Below are 17,264 nucleotides of genomic sequence, written 5' to 3' on the forward strand. Positions count from 1 at the left end.
CGAGAGAATGGCCTATCTTATCATGGCAGGCACAGTCTTTGAAAGTTATTTTCTGGGAGGCACTTACACATCAGACCTGAATCTTCATGGAACAAACCTAATGAATGTAAAGTTCTCTTTTAACATTAGTAAGGCAAGTAGCAAGCGGATGAATATTTTCATGGTCACACTCCTTTAGTTTCTCTTCCTAATGCACCCCACATACCATTTCATTAGCTTACCACCTAGTAATAATAATATGGCATTTATTAAGTGCTTACAATGTGCCAAGCACTGTTCTAAGCCCTGGGGTAGATACAGGGTAATCCTCACAGTCCCTAACCCACACACGGTACTCACTAAGGGGAGGGAGAACAGAAATTTAATCCCCATTTTACAGATCAGGCAACTTGAGGCACAGAGAAGTTAGGTGACTTTCCAAGGTCACAACACAGATAGGTGGTAGGGCTGGAATTAGAACCTAGGTCCTCTAATTCCCAGGCCCGTGCTCTTTCCCCAAGGCCATGCTGCTTCTGTAGGATGGGCAGCCTTCTGGCATTACTTTCTCCCCAGCTTCCCTTGGAAGCCTCAGTGCAGTCTCCAGAGTGATCCCAGGCAGATTAAAAGAAGCAGAAGCAGAGATTCCAGCCCCCCAAGCAGTTCCTATCCATGAAGATTCAGGTCTGATGTGTAATTGCTTCCTATAGGCTACAGGGTCAATACGGAGCTCTACACACATGGTAAATACACTTAATATTGGCTGACTAAGCCCAATGAGACATTGTTATGGCCACTAACAAAGTAAGGGATTCTGTAAAAATAGATTAACTTCGTAATTTGAATAACTTGGGCAGACGCAACAGATACTACTTACTGCTACTTAAGTCTGCTAAAAACTTGTAACGGGGCCACTGAGGTTTGATGCCAACTTTCTTCTTTAAATCAATACAGTTGGGAAAGAGGATTTAGTGTGAAAATTTATCATTCCAAAACAAACTTCCAGAATCTCCCTTCCCTAGGCAACTGAGGCCTTAGGCGTCATCAATGGTCTTTTCGATGTGTTTAATGTGTACAAGGCACAATACGAAGTGCCATGGGAAAATACAGTAGACAGAGAAGACATGTACCCTGCTTTTAAAGAGGCTTCAATCTAATGGGAAAGACAAGAACACAAAAGGGCTACTTTGCATGCATCCCCTGGAAACATTCCTTGAGCAGTGTGGAACATACACGAAATGATCAAGTGACCTACACACCACTGGGCTGATTTTCTGATAAATGAATCCTTCTATCTCCCAAACCCCAAAGAATAAGCCCAGTCAGAGCTTGGAGTTTTGTGGGACTGGGCTGCCACTGGTGAACTGACACATCTCAATCCAGTAGACTATAAACTTGTTGTGGGCAGGGAAAGTATCAGTCAAGTTTGTTGTAATGTTCTGAGAGCTTGGTATGGTGCTCTACACAAAATAACCATTCAATTAATACTACTGAATGAATAAATGAATGAAACCTAGGAATACGCAAAGGACGATTAATCACAAATTGGGTCACTACCAGCCAGTACTATGACTGCCCCAGAGATGACTCCAAAGCTTCCAGGGCCTGCTAAAAGGACATGCACAGGCACAGGCACAAGGAGAAGCAGCATAGCTTAGTGGAAGGCACATGAGCCTGGGATTCAGAAGGACCTGGGTTCTTATCCCAGCTCCACCACATGTCTGCCGAGTGACTTGGTGACTTTGAGCAAAGTCACTTTACCTCTCTGTGCTTCAGTTACTTCACTTATAAAATGGGAATATGAGTATGAGTTCTATGTGGGACAGCGACTAGGTCTGACCTGATTACTTTGTATCTACCCCAACGCTTAGAACACTGCCTATCACATAAGCACTTAAATACCATTATCATTATTATTATTACTATGCATGCTACACCACCACCTCGCTCATCCCTTGCACATTTCAACAAGCCCTGTTCCCACAATCTTGTCTTAAGAAGGAACCAGCCAGGATGGGGAGAAGAGGGAAGACCTTGAGGCTAAGGAGGTTGGTGGTCCAAAACACAGCCAATCCCACAGCTTCATGCCCGGCCTTCCAGAAGCAGGTTCAGGCCGACTGACAAGGCCAGCTGGACCAAAGAAATCCCAGCTTTAAACCCTATGGGCCATCTTCGAGGTAGTGGAGGCCCCAGAAAGCCTTCCTCTGGATGGTTCCAATTTCCATTCTGTGTTTCCAATGCCCCTTTGGCAACCATGTCCATATCACTGCCTCCTCTCTCTATCTCTCTAAGTCTTGGGCTGGATCACCTAGCCAGTCATCCAATACTGTTTATTCAAAACCTGCTGAGTGCAAATCACTGTAGTAGGTACACAGGAAACAACAGAATTAGTACACATGATCCCTGCCCTAAAGAAACTTACTAGGGCCTTTTGTAAGTATGTCCAACTCGATTGATAATTAATTTTATAAATATGCTAGCACTGGGCCTTTGGCACCACAGGTACTAAGATATTCCATGCTCCCATGTGCCCAATGATAGGTTTTATTATTTTACAGAGTTACTCATTCTTTTCCTCTGCAACAAATATCCTGTCTATTGAGGAGCTTTAAAACAGCTAGGGTTTTTGATGATGCCTACCAAGCTAATCTTCTAAATAAAGCCGAGGGTTTAATCAAACCAAACAGCTCTTACATTTAGCGACATATTTACAAGGTGAATTAGTGGTACTCTCTATGTAACCACTTGAAAATTAAAGTATATCCGGGGGGAATTTCAAATTAATGTCATGGAAACAGTCTCATTACTCAGAGGAGCACCCGAGGGCTGAGAACTCCTTCCCAACTCGCTACCAATTTCACCTCTCACTGCACTTATACCTGGGTTTCCCAAACCCTAGCTGCCACCCTGCTTAAAAACCACAGAAACACTGAGAGGCCCTCTGAATCGGACCATTTGAAAAGCTGAGAGTTGCCTGGGCACCCAGAGAGATTTTTAGAACACGCTGTGCATTTTAAACACATGCAGGGAAAATTATTAGCACTCTTTCCTTTCCACTGGGTCGCTGCCACTTACTAGATGGTAAAACAACAAACTACCAAATATTCTCTCGCATAAAAAGAAATGAGCATTCCTCTACCTCCCACCCTTTTCTGCTCACTCAACTGTGACTCGCACTTTCTCCAGCCTACTGGCCTCTCAGCTGGATCATGAAGGAAGAGACAACGGGACAAGAGGGAGAGCACAGCTGGTGGTGCTAAAGGAGGGAAATGAAGTGGAGGGAGCTCTCAATTGTGCCAGGCCTCCAGGGAGAGACACACACCAGGTCATTAATGCTGCATATTGATGCAAGATACTCATTTCACAGCAAGCAACAACTCGGCGCTCTTCCCAAGACCACAGCTCAGCATTTTGCCTTCAGCTCAAATCTAGAGAAGATGCCATCCGTAGTTTGTGGAGAGAGAAAGACAAATGCGGTTTGCTTGCAAAACTCTACCCAAATGTGATAGTAGGCTGAGATGTGAATTCCACGAGGATCAGAAAAATCAACTGCTGATACTCCCACTGCGGCTATAATTCAGCCCCCAGCACCTGCCTCAGGAGAGCGAGGCAGGTTAAGGGTCAGAACAGTGTTCTGGGAGATCAAAGTTACGATTCCTTGTTCCGATTCTCTCCTGATTTTCAAGGTGACTTTGAATTCCTTCTTTTCTTTTCTTTCTTTCAATATCAAAATGATTCTGAAAGTCAGTGGGGAGATCCCAAAAGGCAGAGAGGATGGAACCCCATTGCCCAAATCCTCCATCAGACGCAGGACTTCCTCCCGCTCATATCCAACAGAGTCTTCTACCCACTCTCAAAGGCTTCCTAAAATGAGAAGCATTGTGGCCTAGTAGATAGAGCATAGGCCTGCGAGTAGGAAAGACCTGGGTTCTAATCCTGGTTTCACCACTTGTCTTTTGTGTGGCCTGGGCAAGTCACTACAATGAGCCTCTGTTACCTCATCTGTAAAATGGGGATTAATACTGTGAATCCTACGCGAGGCAGGGACTGTGTCCAACCCAGTTGGCTTGTATCCACCCCACTTAGTACAATGCCAGGCATGTTAAAAGTGCTTAACAAATACCATAATTACTATTATTATTATCATCATTAATCAGGCTGTTTTAGAAGGGCCTTCTTTAGGATCCTCTCTGGATATCGCCTAATCCAATAAATCGCCTTACTAAACACACTTCTGCCTTGCCACTGCCTTTCTGATATGCAAACACAAAATGAGAGGCCTCACTATTTAAGTCTGACCGGTCACAGGCACTGAAAGGCCATATTAAATAAATTCAAGACATGTGAGAAATGGACTGGCTATGACCAGATAATGTCTATCTCTTTTCATTTTGATATTTTAACAAAATGCTCACATCACCCAATCACACAAGCCACACAAAAAAATGGGGTAAACCAAGTAAGAGCACCCTCCGGGAGATAAAATACTCCCTGGTGATGGAATTGAGATACTTAGGTACAAGTGGACATGAGAGTGTTACCTTGGGAAAATCTAGGAATAGAAAAATCTCTCTCAGTTTTTATACAGGCTTAAGAAATTTTTAATCATTTCAATTCTTTGTAAGTATGGTCAAGGAAAAGGTTCTTTAAGCAGGTCAACATACGGAATGACAACCTTGCACAAAATCATAATAACACTAGCAGTTTTCACCCAGTCTGAATATAACTGCATTTCATCAGGGCTGCCTGGAATTTAAACTGTCATCGCTTTTCACGGTTACACATACAAATTAAAATCTTTAAAGGACTAAAATTTTAAAAGATTCTGTGTTGAAGCTGACTTTTTTTTCCCTGGTTTTGAAAGTACTGTTTTTAAAAGCTAATTATAACTGAATACATTCAGCTAAAGATGTTTCCTTTTCCTGAAACTGAATCACTCCCCCCTTTTATTTTTAATCTTAAAGCATCCTACAAAACAGCATCTCTACATATGTGGATTTACTCCTAAAAACAAAAAAAATCTCATTAGTGCTTCTAGGAGTCTAAATTACTGTTTTTCAAATCTGAACTATAACTAGCTTTGTGTAACCCAATACTATAATTAAGTAATGCTACAAACATGTTCAGTCTACTGCAGGGGAATAAATATGAGCCATCTTCATTCTAACTGCTCTTCTAAAGTACAGTAATTAAGATGGGAGTCAGCTATGAATGGCTAGAAGGTAAGAACTCACTTCTCAATTATAGCTTTGAGACTCAAAAACACTCCTACTTCCAGCCGTACTTAACCTCTCTGACTCAGTTTCCCTATCTACAAATTGAGGCTATTAACCCCTCTCCTACATCTCTCCCAAAAGCTTAGTAAGGACTGAAGGCAGGGAAGCATTAGAAAAATTCACACATTTGCACAGATTTATTATAGGGTATTTAGTAGAACAACTGAGGGACTATTTTGGTTACCTTACAGTAAATTCTATAAGTTGGTTCTTTTCTTTCCCTCTGCTTTGCATGTTTTTGCCATACAGATAGGTACCAGTTTACTTCTTTGAGATTCACTCTGCAGTTGTAGCAACTCACACTTATGGGATGGGCAAGGTCACAGAAAATCACCTCCAGACCAGGTCAACCTTGACATCCTAAGAATGTAGGGAGAATGAAAATTCTGATTTTAAAGCAATGACTGCTTTTCCTGCCCTGGGCACAAGTGATTCCTCTGCAGCCTACTTCTGAGGCTTATATTTACAGGTTTAGGAATTCCGTATGCAGATCCCAAGTGCACTTTTGCTATCGGAATCTTAAAATGAGGCAGAGCGGATGAATGTTCTATTTTTTCACAAACTATATCTGACTTCAACCTCTCCTCTAAGACCTCTAAGTTTTACTTCTTACAATCAAGAAAAAACAGAATTTCCTCTAATTCTTTGTTGTGTCTATTCTCCCTCCACACATTCCCACCACTCTGTGCCAGCAGGATTATGAATGGCAATAGCTTATTAACAGGAATTAAATGAAAACAAAAGATAACATAGAAAAGTAAAATCAGTTCAACTAGGAATAGGCCCTGAGAATAGGTGAAGCAAATCTGACACAGTAAGTTCAGCCATATTGAGGTGCAAAGACATTTATCAGAATACTGCTAACACTTACCAAAACATCTTCTGGGCAATCTGTTTGTATACAGTCTTTCAAAGGTCTAGTTTGGAAATTTAAGCTCTCCTCTGGCAACTTCCTTAGGAAATTGAGAGCTACCTGACTCCCTCCTTTTTTTTTTTTTTTTTTAATCCAGGCAACTATTGTTCCCAACACTCAGAGAGTTCACATCAACATCCTTCCCAGCCTAATGCTAGTTAGGCCCATCCTGGGAGAAATAATCTCAACTTCAAGTCGCTTGGAAGTGAGCTAACTCTCCAGCAACCCAGATTGTTCAACCATTCATGATGGTTTCACAAGTCCTGGGAGCAAAGAAAAAATAATACTTTGGGTGTTTCTAGGCTGCAAAAGAATGAAATCCCAGCACCTACCGAACACTTGATTTCTCTGTGCCTTAGTTTCCTCATCTGGAATTTATTTTAATATCTGTCTCCCCTCTAGACGATAGACTCCTTGTAGGCAGGGCCCGTGTATACCAACTCTAACTGTACTGTATTTTCCCAAGGGCTTAATATGGTGCAGAGCACTGTACAAAGCGCTCAATAAACATCATTGCTTGACTGGTTAATTATCCAAATTCACCTGGGGAGAACAGCTCTTCTCACTTAATAATAATAATGTTGGTATTTGTTAAGCGCTTACTATGTGAGAGCACTGTTCTAAGCGCTGGGGTAGATACAGGGTAATCAGGTTGTCCCACGTGAGGCTCACAATCCCCATTTTACAGATGAGGTCACTGAGGCACAGAGAAGTTAAGTGACTTGCCCACAGTCACACAGCTGACTAGTGGCAGAGCCAGGAGTCAAACTCATGACCTCTGACTCCGAAGCCCAGGCTCTTTTCCACTGAGCCACGCTGCTTCCCCACAATAAGTGCAGAGGAGATGAATTTTCCTGTACGCCACAACTCGGCAAGAGAGTGTGGCTTGGATGCCCTTGGACGCCAACTTAGTCTGCCTGGTCCCACTGGGGCACTTGGTCTCTTGGGCTCACAGGACTCTTTGTAACTGCTCTGAGGCACTGAGTAGACTGTAAGCTCCTTGTGGGCAGGAAACATGCCTACCAACCCTGTTATGCTGCAGGCCCCCCAAGCACTTAGTGCAGTGATCTGCACAAAATAAGCACTCAATAAATACCACTGATTGATTGGTTGGTTATTTGGGCTCTACTGGCAATCTTGGTGGTTGGTTGTCCTTACATGAATGTAAGGGGCCAGAACAACTCCACTGAAATGCATATATGCTAAGGGGAAGAGTTAAAGATGCTGGAGGAACTCAATTTCCTGGCTTGTGTGATTAAAATCTCAATCTTAATGTTTCATTAACATAGTTTTTCTTGCACATAATTTCATAGTTATCTGATCACTTGCCTATTGGAAGATTAGTTATGTTTTATAATCTACAGTTAAGTCTCATTTAATGAGATTCGATCATCAACTCAAACATAAAAGGAGCAGTGATTTCAGAGGAATGAGCAAACCAGACACTAGGGCAAGCTAAATTAATGAAAATAGCAAACAAGCTCAATTCATTTAGCCGATTATGCCCTTCCAGGAAAGAAAAGTGAAATGTTGATCCTACAGCATTTTCCTCAGTGGATGCTTTGTTCAGCAACAGCCACCAGGGTGGGATTCTTGAAAGCCTCTTTAACTACAGATATTTCCACTGAAGAAGGAGTAAAACACAACTCCAGTTCTTCCACCATATTTTTTACCTGATTTTACTTTCAGTTGTGCCAATCTAAGTGTCTTTATCGGGAGTGAAAATACCAAATCCATTAGACAGAAGCCAAAAGAACAGCATTTGGTTGGATGGGAATAAAAATCAATCAATGGTACTTATTGAAAGCACTGTACTATGCATTTGGGAGAGTACGATAAAAACAGAGTTGGTAAACACATTCCCTGTCCACAAGGAGCTAGAGATGAAAAGAGATTCAGGGTCAAAGATACAGCTATCTCTATCTTCCTCTACCCTCTGGCCTTCCCAATCTCCAGGTTCCCACTCTTCTGCAGCCCCAGACTGGAGATAAAGGAGGGGGTCAGGCAGAAGGAAGAAGCAGGAAGGGAAGAAATAAGGTTTCCAACCATTCTCTTGGACTGGCCCAAGGTGGTGGTGTGATTTCTTCAGGCCACTGAGACAAGAGGAGGAGGACAAAGGAAGGAGCAGAGGTGAATTTTCTCACCAGGAGCAGGAAGACTCACTCCCACTAAATAAAGGAGGGGCATAAAAGAGAAAAGGAAACTTCCAGAGCTAGAACACTCACCTCCACTCTTCTTGAATGGCCCCATAAAGGTCTTACATCATTATTCTGGGAAAAGGTAGGGAATGCTAAAGAAGATGGCACCTCCAACCCAGGGAAGTGGGTGCTGTTAAATACATTCCTCCATGGCAGAATCAACTATGCCCTAGCCAATCTAAATACCCAGAGCACTGAAAGAGGGGATTTAGGAGAGAGAGAGGAAAAAATGTGAATATTTCCCATTTTACTGGCAGCTACTCCCCTCCCAGAGCAAGTTTGGAGAGGGGAAGAGAGAGGGGACATACCAGCACCCAGGTTGTCTGAGTCAAAGAGCGTCAACTATCCAAAGAGAAGCAATTGTAGATTTACACACACACACACACACACATACATACATACATATATATATATATATAAGCAGTAGCACAGATTCTGGGAAGAGACGTCTTTTAGACTAATCTTAACATCAGCACTCAACTTGAGGAAAAATGGTGATTTGAGAGTAAAAACAGCTCAAGTCGCATCTGCTCACTCAAGACTGGTAATGATTCCTAATTAACAACCCAGCTGAACATTTCACTCACTGAATCAAACCAGAGGGGGAACCATCACCAGCATGCAGACAATGTGTCTGGGAAGATGCTGATCAAGATGATTTCACACAATGCTTTCCTTTGAAGCTCAGCATCCTGCGTTATTGGGGATGACAAGATAGAAACTCGTTAGATCCCAAAGCCCATGTCTCCAAGTCAGGTTAATGTTGTCCTTCACAGGACCCGTTAGGGAAACAGGACCATTTCAGAACCTTGATTTGAGAGAAATGCAAAGTATGTTCAATGGGGGATAGAAACACAAACCAGATCCTGGGTCATATATCAATTATTCAATGATAATTACTGAGCACTTTATGTGTGCAAAAGACTATACTAAGAGCTTGAGAGAGTACAACACAAGGTAAATGGCAAACATGGGCCCTGCCCACAAGGAGCTTACAAGGACTTTGCAAGCCTAAAACCCTTGGGGTGACATGGCCACATACACACAAAAAAATTTTCATTTTTAGATTCTCCAGATCATACCTTGTCCTTCCCATCTCACCTTCCAGAGTCCAGCTTTAATTCCTGTTTTGTCACAAACTTTCCCATATGACTGGATTAGATAACTCTCCTTGCCCTTTGACAAGGCAGCCATGGGACATGCTGTGATGAACACAAGCAGCACCGGTTAATGCCTCAGTTGGAAGCAATTCTCTAAACTCACATTTCTTTTCATGTAGTCTGAACATTTCCTTTCCTTTTGTTGCACTGGTGTCTTTTAGGAGGGCATGAAAAGGATAGTTGGGGGAGGGGAGAAAGAGAATTAAGATTATACTCAGTTCCATCATAATGTGTGCTTTCCATTCCCATGTTAGCCAAAAAGAATTTGGGAAATTATGAAATGTTCTCCCGACAATATGAAGCTGCTTGGGCTCAGCTTGTCACATTGCTGAAGAAACTGCTTCTGTGCCTACATGGGTGAGTATGACAACACGGGCTTCACAATGCCACAACACGACAATTATGGGAGAACTGGATGTACAGCAGACATGATGAGAGTGGAGAGCATTCTTCACAATACACTACTGGTGGTTTCGGGGGGGAAGAAGATGGAGAGCGCAGAGGAGTTAGATTATGCTACAAGTTTTATTTGATAGTTTTTTTAATGGAATACTCAAGGAAAGCTGTTAACTCTTAGATTCAGTATGTTCTTTAATTTCCTAACTTGGACTTTTATATTACACAGCTGTTGCCAGCTTGAGGAAGGGTAAGTAAGCACATAAGAGTGGAGGAGAGTTGATTAACTCCCATTTTCCCAGTACTTTGAAATATCCTGATGACGAGTGCTACCTAAGTGGGAAGAGGGATGCTTATGGCCCTTGTGAAAGTGACGCCCAATCTCCGAAAAATAAACTGAATTAAGAATGCCTCCCCTCTCAGGAGAAAGAAGAGATTTTCCTTTCATCCCTCCGAGTCAAAAGAGGCCACCTGAGAATGGCAGTTGGTACCTTGGGCTGCTACACAAGAGGGAGGTAAAAGGAAGGACTTTTGAATTAAACTGGTCAGGATGAGGTTGCTTCCTCCAGTCGAACACATTCATTTCCTAGGAAAGGCAGGCAGCACAATAAAAGCTTTTCGTTTTGTAAACTTTCTATTCCTTTTCTGGATTTTTTTTTTGTGTGTGTTGTAACAAAAGCAAAAACACATGCAGCCAGAATACTAAACACAATCAGGGTTGCAGGAGCCATTGGATTCCATCAGAAACTTCCAATGAAGGCACTGAATGGCTATAGAAGCCCTGGACCATCCGGTCACTTCAGTTTCTTCTCTAGACACTAAATGTATTGTTGAATTTGTACAATGTGCAAAAACCCAGACAGGCTTTGTAGAAAGCAAAACACCTGTCTAATAAAAATACAGGTTTTATACAGTGGTTATTAAACCTGAAATTACTGATGAAAATCAAGTCAAGGCAGCTGCTGTCTCAGAACGGCAAACTAGGCAGTTCCCCAACTGCTAGAAGAAGAGATGAAGACTAAAGACACGCAGTATTTTTTTCCCGATCTCTCTCTCTCTCTCTCTCAAAAAAAAAAAAAAAAGACCAATTCTGAAAACTTAGAATCTGAATAACAATGGTTATCTGGGGGTTTTTTGCCTCTGTTCTGCCATTGAATATTTTTAGTTTTAACATCCTGAAGGCGGCAGAAACAAAGACTACACTGAAGAAGTTAAACGGTCATTATCTTGTCATATTACCAAAGATTTACGTGCATCAAGATTCTTGTTCATCATATCCAATATTTTCCTTCATGAAAACTCACATAGACCCTGTAGTTTGAGCACAATAACAAAAAGAAGCAGAGAAGCAGCATGGCTCAATAGCAAGAGCCCGGCCTTGGGAGTCACAGGTCATGGGTTCTAAACCTGGCTCAGCCACTTGCCAACTGTGTGACTTTGGGCAAGTCACTTCACTTCTCTGAGCCTCTGTTTCCTTATCTGTAAAATGGGGATGAAGACTGTGAGCCCCATGTGGGACAACTTGATCACCTTGTATCCTACCCAGCGCTTAGAACAGTGCTCAGCACATAGTAAGCACTTAAATACCAACATTATTATTATTATTAATATTAAAAGTTATTCTACAATATACATTAGAGCTATATGGTTGATTTTTACTCCTAACTCAGAAACACTATCAGCCCTCCTTCCCTCATTAGTACAATAATGAGTTCACCCAGCATATCCCAATTTGGTATGATCCATTCAAAAACTCTTCCATTTTTATAATTAAAGTTCACTTCTGGAAATAATACTTGGTGAATTGGGAATTCCATAGTAGAGATTCCTTTCCAGCAGGAGAGGGCAGAGAGGAGAGGGAAGGGAGATAAGCAAGAGAGAGGAGAGAGAACAGGAAATGATAGGAAAGAGGGAGAAAGAAGAGAAAGGGGAAAACATACATGGCGATATGTATTATATATATACATATAAATATATATATCTATACACACACATATATTACTATATATGTCAAGCCCCATCAATAGCCCCGGCCCCCACTCTGTTTCTTAATTTTTATACACACACAGATCTCCATTTATATAAGAAATTGGCCTTGAACCCCCTAGGCATCTAGTTGTCACTGTTGAGAAGCAGGACACTGGACTGAATAGGCCATTGATCTGAAACTGCTTATAGTAAACTGTCTTCTATCGCAGAAATAAAAAGGGGACAGGGGAGACACTGTCCCCTGAGAGAAACCTACAATAGTTTCCAGCAAATCCTAGTTACTTGACTTGCTTTGGTTATTTTTACTTTGGAATATTCAATCAATAGTATTTACTGGTCACTCTGTGCAGAACACTGCACTAAACCTTTGGAAGACTACAATAAGGACAATAAACATGATCCCTGCACTCAAGTAGCTTATAATCAAGCAATTTACCTCAGTGGACCCTGTGATGAGTTCCTAAAGAGAGTGGCTTTCTCAAACCACAGAACAAGTTCAGGGCAAAACCAATATAGCCCCTTTCTGCTTCTGACCCCTCAAATACACCCTGCATCCTCTTACAGTTTCCTAAAAGAAAGTAGTTCATGGTTCCAAAGCTTTAAACAGAAGGGATATATTGCAGGAGGAGGAGGAAGAAGAAAGGAGAAGGAACTGTAGAAATAACCACACTGCAAAATCAGAAGATAGATGAGCCAACTTCCTGGGTCTTTCCCCACTCTAAGTAGTTTAGAGAAGCCTGTTTTGGAATCTTGATAATGAAACTGTGAAAGGTCAAGTCTTGAACATGGATTTAAAACTAGTTCAAAGTTGGGCAGGTGGAGAATGAATAGATGGCTCACTACAAGCAAAAAAAGAGGTTAATAGTGGGTTAATGTTTAAATGTACTCCCAGTTAGTCAATATATTAACCATTTGACAGGAAGGTGAACTGAGGCGGAGCATAGAAGATTATTGTGATGCAAAGTCTTCCATTTTTGAGTTCTTTATGCTTTCAGGTGTTTTCTTTCTTCCTGTACCTGATTTTGTGAAAATACTGCAGAAAGACCAACAAAAAGGAAAAATGGGCAGTGCTGAAGCTGGCAAATTCAATGTTAAATTCATTCATTCATTCAGTTGTATTTTATGAAGCATCCAATGGAAGGACAGAAAGGACTCGTGGACATTTGCAGGCTACAAATGTGTTTGCAGCCTTTGAGAAAGGAGAATTACAATAAGTGTCATCATGGGCAATCCCACCTAGTCATGAGTGTCAAGTCAAGAGATCAAAGCAGCTAGTCCACAGCAGCAGTCCAAAAAGGGAAGAATGTTATGTAAAGTAGTCTTTGGACAGTCTCTAATAACAATAATAACTATGGTATTTGTTAAGTGCTTTCTATGTGCCAGGCATTGTTCTAAGCACTGGGGTAGATACGAGATTATCAGATTGGACAGTCCCTATCCCACCTAGGGCTCAGGGTCTTAATCCCCATTTTATAAATTAGGGAACTGAGGCACAGAGAAGCTAAGTGATTTGACCAAGGTCACACAGCAGACAAGTGGTGGAGTCAAGATTGGAAACCATGAGCTGCTGGCTTCCAGGCCAGTGCTCTATCCACTAGGCCATGCTGCTTCTGTAAATCTACTCTAAGTCTAAATGCTTCTCTAAGAGCTGTCCTTTCTTGGAATACCATGGTCTTTTTGGCCATTTCCTTTCAAGGAGCCAGAGAAACAAAAGAGGTCTAAGTAAGGGCAAGGAAAAAACTATTAGAGTTGTTAGGGTGGCTTACATTTGAGAAGAGATCAAAAGGAACTGGGGCCATTTAGCCCAGGAAGGAAGGGAAAGCTTAAACAGAGCATAAGGGCCCTCAACAAGTAGTGAAGTGAAATCACTGCCTCCATTCCTACCTACCTTCTCTCACCACCCAAAAGCAAAAAGACACTATGTAAAATTTAAGTAAACCAAAAAGGTAAAAAGTTTTCCCAAAACTTAGACTAGTGAAATCTAGATTCTAGAGAGTAGCACAATAAAAACATCAAAAACACATTGAAAATACATGAGAACAGACCCTGTAATGGCACCAACATGCAGAAAACAATTAAAACTAAGACTACTCATGTTTCAGGTCACAGGTGACCACACTTCAGGTCCTAGAAGGATTTTATGCAGTTCCTTTGGAAGATCTCATACCAGGGTGGATCCACACCACCCCCACACTACTCTTCTTCTATAACTGAAAAAACTATCTAGATCCTTAAACTGAATAATATCCAAACTCAAAATGCAACTCCCATGAGAAAAAATTACATGTTCAAATGACAATTTTTATCTACTCTCCCATGCGCTGAGTAAATGTTCTCTGCACTCAGTATGCTCTCAGTAAGTACTAGTGATTGATTGATTGACTGATCGATCTAAGATCTGCTTCTTTACAATGTCTTTCACAGGAGGATATATATTCTGCCATTTCTCAAATATGCACATCAACAGTTTTATCTTCAATACTGGAAACCCTGAAACACACCAAAGATAAGCTTCAATTTTGAATTTCTCTAAAAGCGTGTGTAGAAAGAATTAAGCTATAATAATAATATAAAAATAAAACATTTCTACCAGAACCTCTCTATTAAAAATTTCACAAGGCACGGTCGCTTCTCTGCATTTCAACAAAACCAAGTTCTCCTTCTTTCACTCAAACCACACTGCTACATTAGAATTAACCTTGATCATTGTATTTATTCATCCCAGGAGACCAGGCTAAGTGTTTTTCACAAAATGGACACCAAAGGATGTCTTCAGACAGTTTGACATGTAGACAGGACAAATCCATGCTGTAAACATTTTAACAGGAAACAGCAACATTGGAGTAGAACTGTCAAGAAGCAGGGGTCGAGAGTGAGAAAGGGATTCGATACAAAGCAATTAATCTTCCACTTCCACTCAGAGATGTAGGAGTAGAAATGAAGCCTGAGAGGGAAGTTCTCTGCCCTGGGCCACAGCATGAGAGCCTGCTCTTAAGGAAACTCATATTTATTAGAGGGCCAAGTAGTGAAATTGAGGTCTTTCATCAATTAGGCTCCTGAAGCACCACAATTTCTATGCGTTCACTAGACATTAGCGAGCTGGGGGACCGCAGCACAGCAGGAGGAGATCTCAGCAACTGCTTCGGCCCAGATTTCTCTTAGAGGTTCAGACATGAGCCTGACCACCTGGCAACTTTCACTAAGTCCACCCTGTGCTCTGCACCAAATTACCAAATGCAAATGAGTGATCACTTCCCACGGTGCAACCATGTACCTAAGTCAGAGAATAAGTTGTCACTTGGAACAGAGGGAAACCAGGCCCTGGCATCCCGTGTAAATCAGCACAGCCAGCTTGTGGACAAAGGTTCCTCCATTCACCCCCAATGTCCTTCCCAGGCCTCAACTCAATAGTCTAGGAGAATCATGACTGCACCTAAGCAATTTAGACTGAGGAAATGAGGTGCTCCCTGGGCTTAGCTGTAGTATCTGAATCTTACCTTAAGCCTGGAGATGGAGACTTCAGAACCGTTTGACTCCACTCTCAGCCTAAGACGATGGCCATTCCAAATTTTTCCCTCCTCATCCTTAAGATGGTTAGGAACCCCAAACAAAACAGCAGGGCCCCTTCCTCTTAATTTCAGAAAATGGAATGAATAAAATCAAATTCCTCATTTTGTAACCTCTCCTCCCATTCCTGGCTCATCCAGCATGTTTTGACTCGTCTAGCTTTGGCCCAGACTGACTTTACCTCAGCAGTACCAACAGTTGCAGTTTGTTTTGCCCAAGATGTCCTTGCTTATGGCTGCCGGGAGTCCTTGCAGGCACAGCTCCCAAAATGAGACACATTAAACATGCAGATGGCTCCAAGTGCCTCATCTTACTCCAAGGTGCCAAGCTCTAAACATGCCACCCCACTAGCATTTGAGAAAATCGGAATGAAAACGCACGCACGCACACACAGTTAAGCAGAGGGCAGAAAAGAATAGGCATGACGGTGTGGCCCTCAGCACACGATCGTGAGATTTTCTGGCTAGTGGTCTGAGAAACGTTGATTTTGGCCATCTGCCATGTGGCACGAGTAATAAACGCCCCATCCTACAAAGCTGAGACTGGAGACTATAAAGTTCAATGCCTGAGATGTGGTGCCATTCAAGCACTTCAATGTGTGGGTCCTTTTGCTGCCATTAAATCCTGGCAGTCGTGAGGTGAACCTGGTCAGGTTTTTTGATTGTTCAGGAGCAGAATGTCTATGTGTCACAGTCATAGGTGTAAAATGCTGAAAATCACTAAGTGGCAGCCATTGATTTTACCTCAAGCTGAATGTTCTTTTCATTCCATAGGTGTCCAAGCTGCCTGGAAGCTTTACCGATTTTGGAAATCCTGAAGTAATTTCCTCATCCCTTACCAGGTGGTCCAGCCTCTGAACCCTTGGTGGCCACTGCCCACCTAGAATGGAGACAAAGGACAGCACTCCACTTCCCAATCTTCTCTGGTTGGCCTGGATGAGGATTTACACAGCTAGTGGTTTCTCTCCAGCTGCCTGGCCCTTTGGCTTTCTCACTCAGCACGCCCTAGCATCCTTGGAAAAAGTGAGTGGAGAAGAGCAATCATTCAATCAATCAGCCATATTTATTGAGCACCTGTGTGCAGAACGCTGTACTAAGCACTTGAGAGAGTACAACACAACAATATAACAGACACATTTCCCACCCATGAGTTTACAGTCCAGAGGGGGAGATAGACATTAATATAAATAAATAGATCACAGATATGTACCTAAGCGCTGTGAGGCTCAGAGGATGGTGAAAAACGGAGCAAGTCAGGGCAATGTGGGGGGGGGGGTAGACAGACAATAGTGATGGTCCTTCCCAGCACCACCAGGCCCTTACCTTGCTATTCCTCTCATTGTGGGGAGGAAATGTGTATACCAACTCTGTTATACTGCACTCCCCTAAGTGCTTAGTACAGTGTTCTGCACACAATAAAGCACTCCAAAAATATGACTGATTGATTCATTGATTCCTCAACTCCACTACCTTTTCCAGTCACTAGCACTCCCCAAACCTCTCAAAAATGGCTGCGGGCCACCTGCATTTTTACTTTCCCCAACCCAGGGAAGTGAAAGCTGTCTGGGCATGCTCCCAGACCACTTCTGAAAGTGAGTGGGAGGTGCTCAGCTGCCAAGTTAAGTTCCAGAGGCTAATGGAGCAGGTCATAAACCAACTTAGGCAGTTCCCAGGATCCAGGTAAACCTGATATCCACTTTCTGTCCTTCTAGAGGAGATCTGTACCCCTCTGTTTTGGCATCTTTTTCTATTAGGTTTTACCCATCCAACCCAGAGAGTTCTTGCCTGCC

Source organism: Ornithorhynchus anatinus, chromosome 18 (genome assembly GCF_004115215.2).
Source record: "Ornithorhynchus anatinus isolate Pmale09 chromosome 18, mOrnAna1.pri.v4, whole genome shotgun sequence".
In the NCBI taxonomy this organism is placed as follows: Eukaryota; Metazoa; Chordata; class Mammalia; order Monotremata; family Ornithorhynchidae; genus Ornithorhynchus; species Ornithorhynchus anatinus.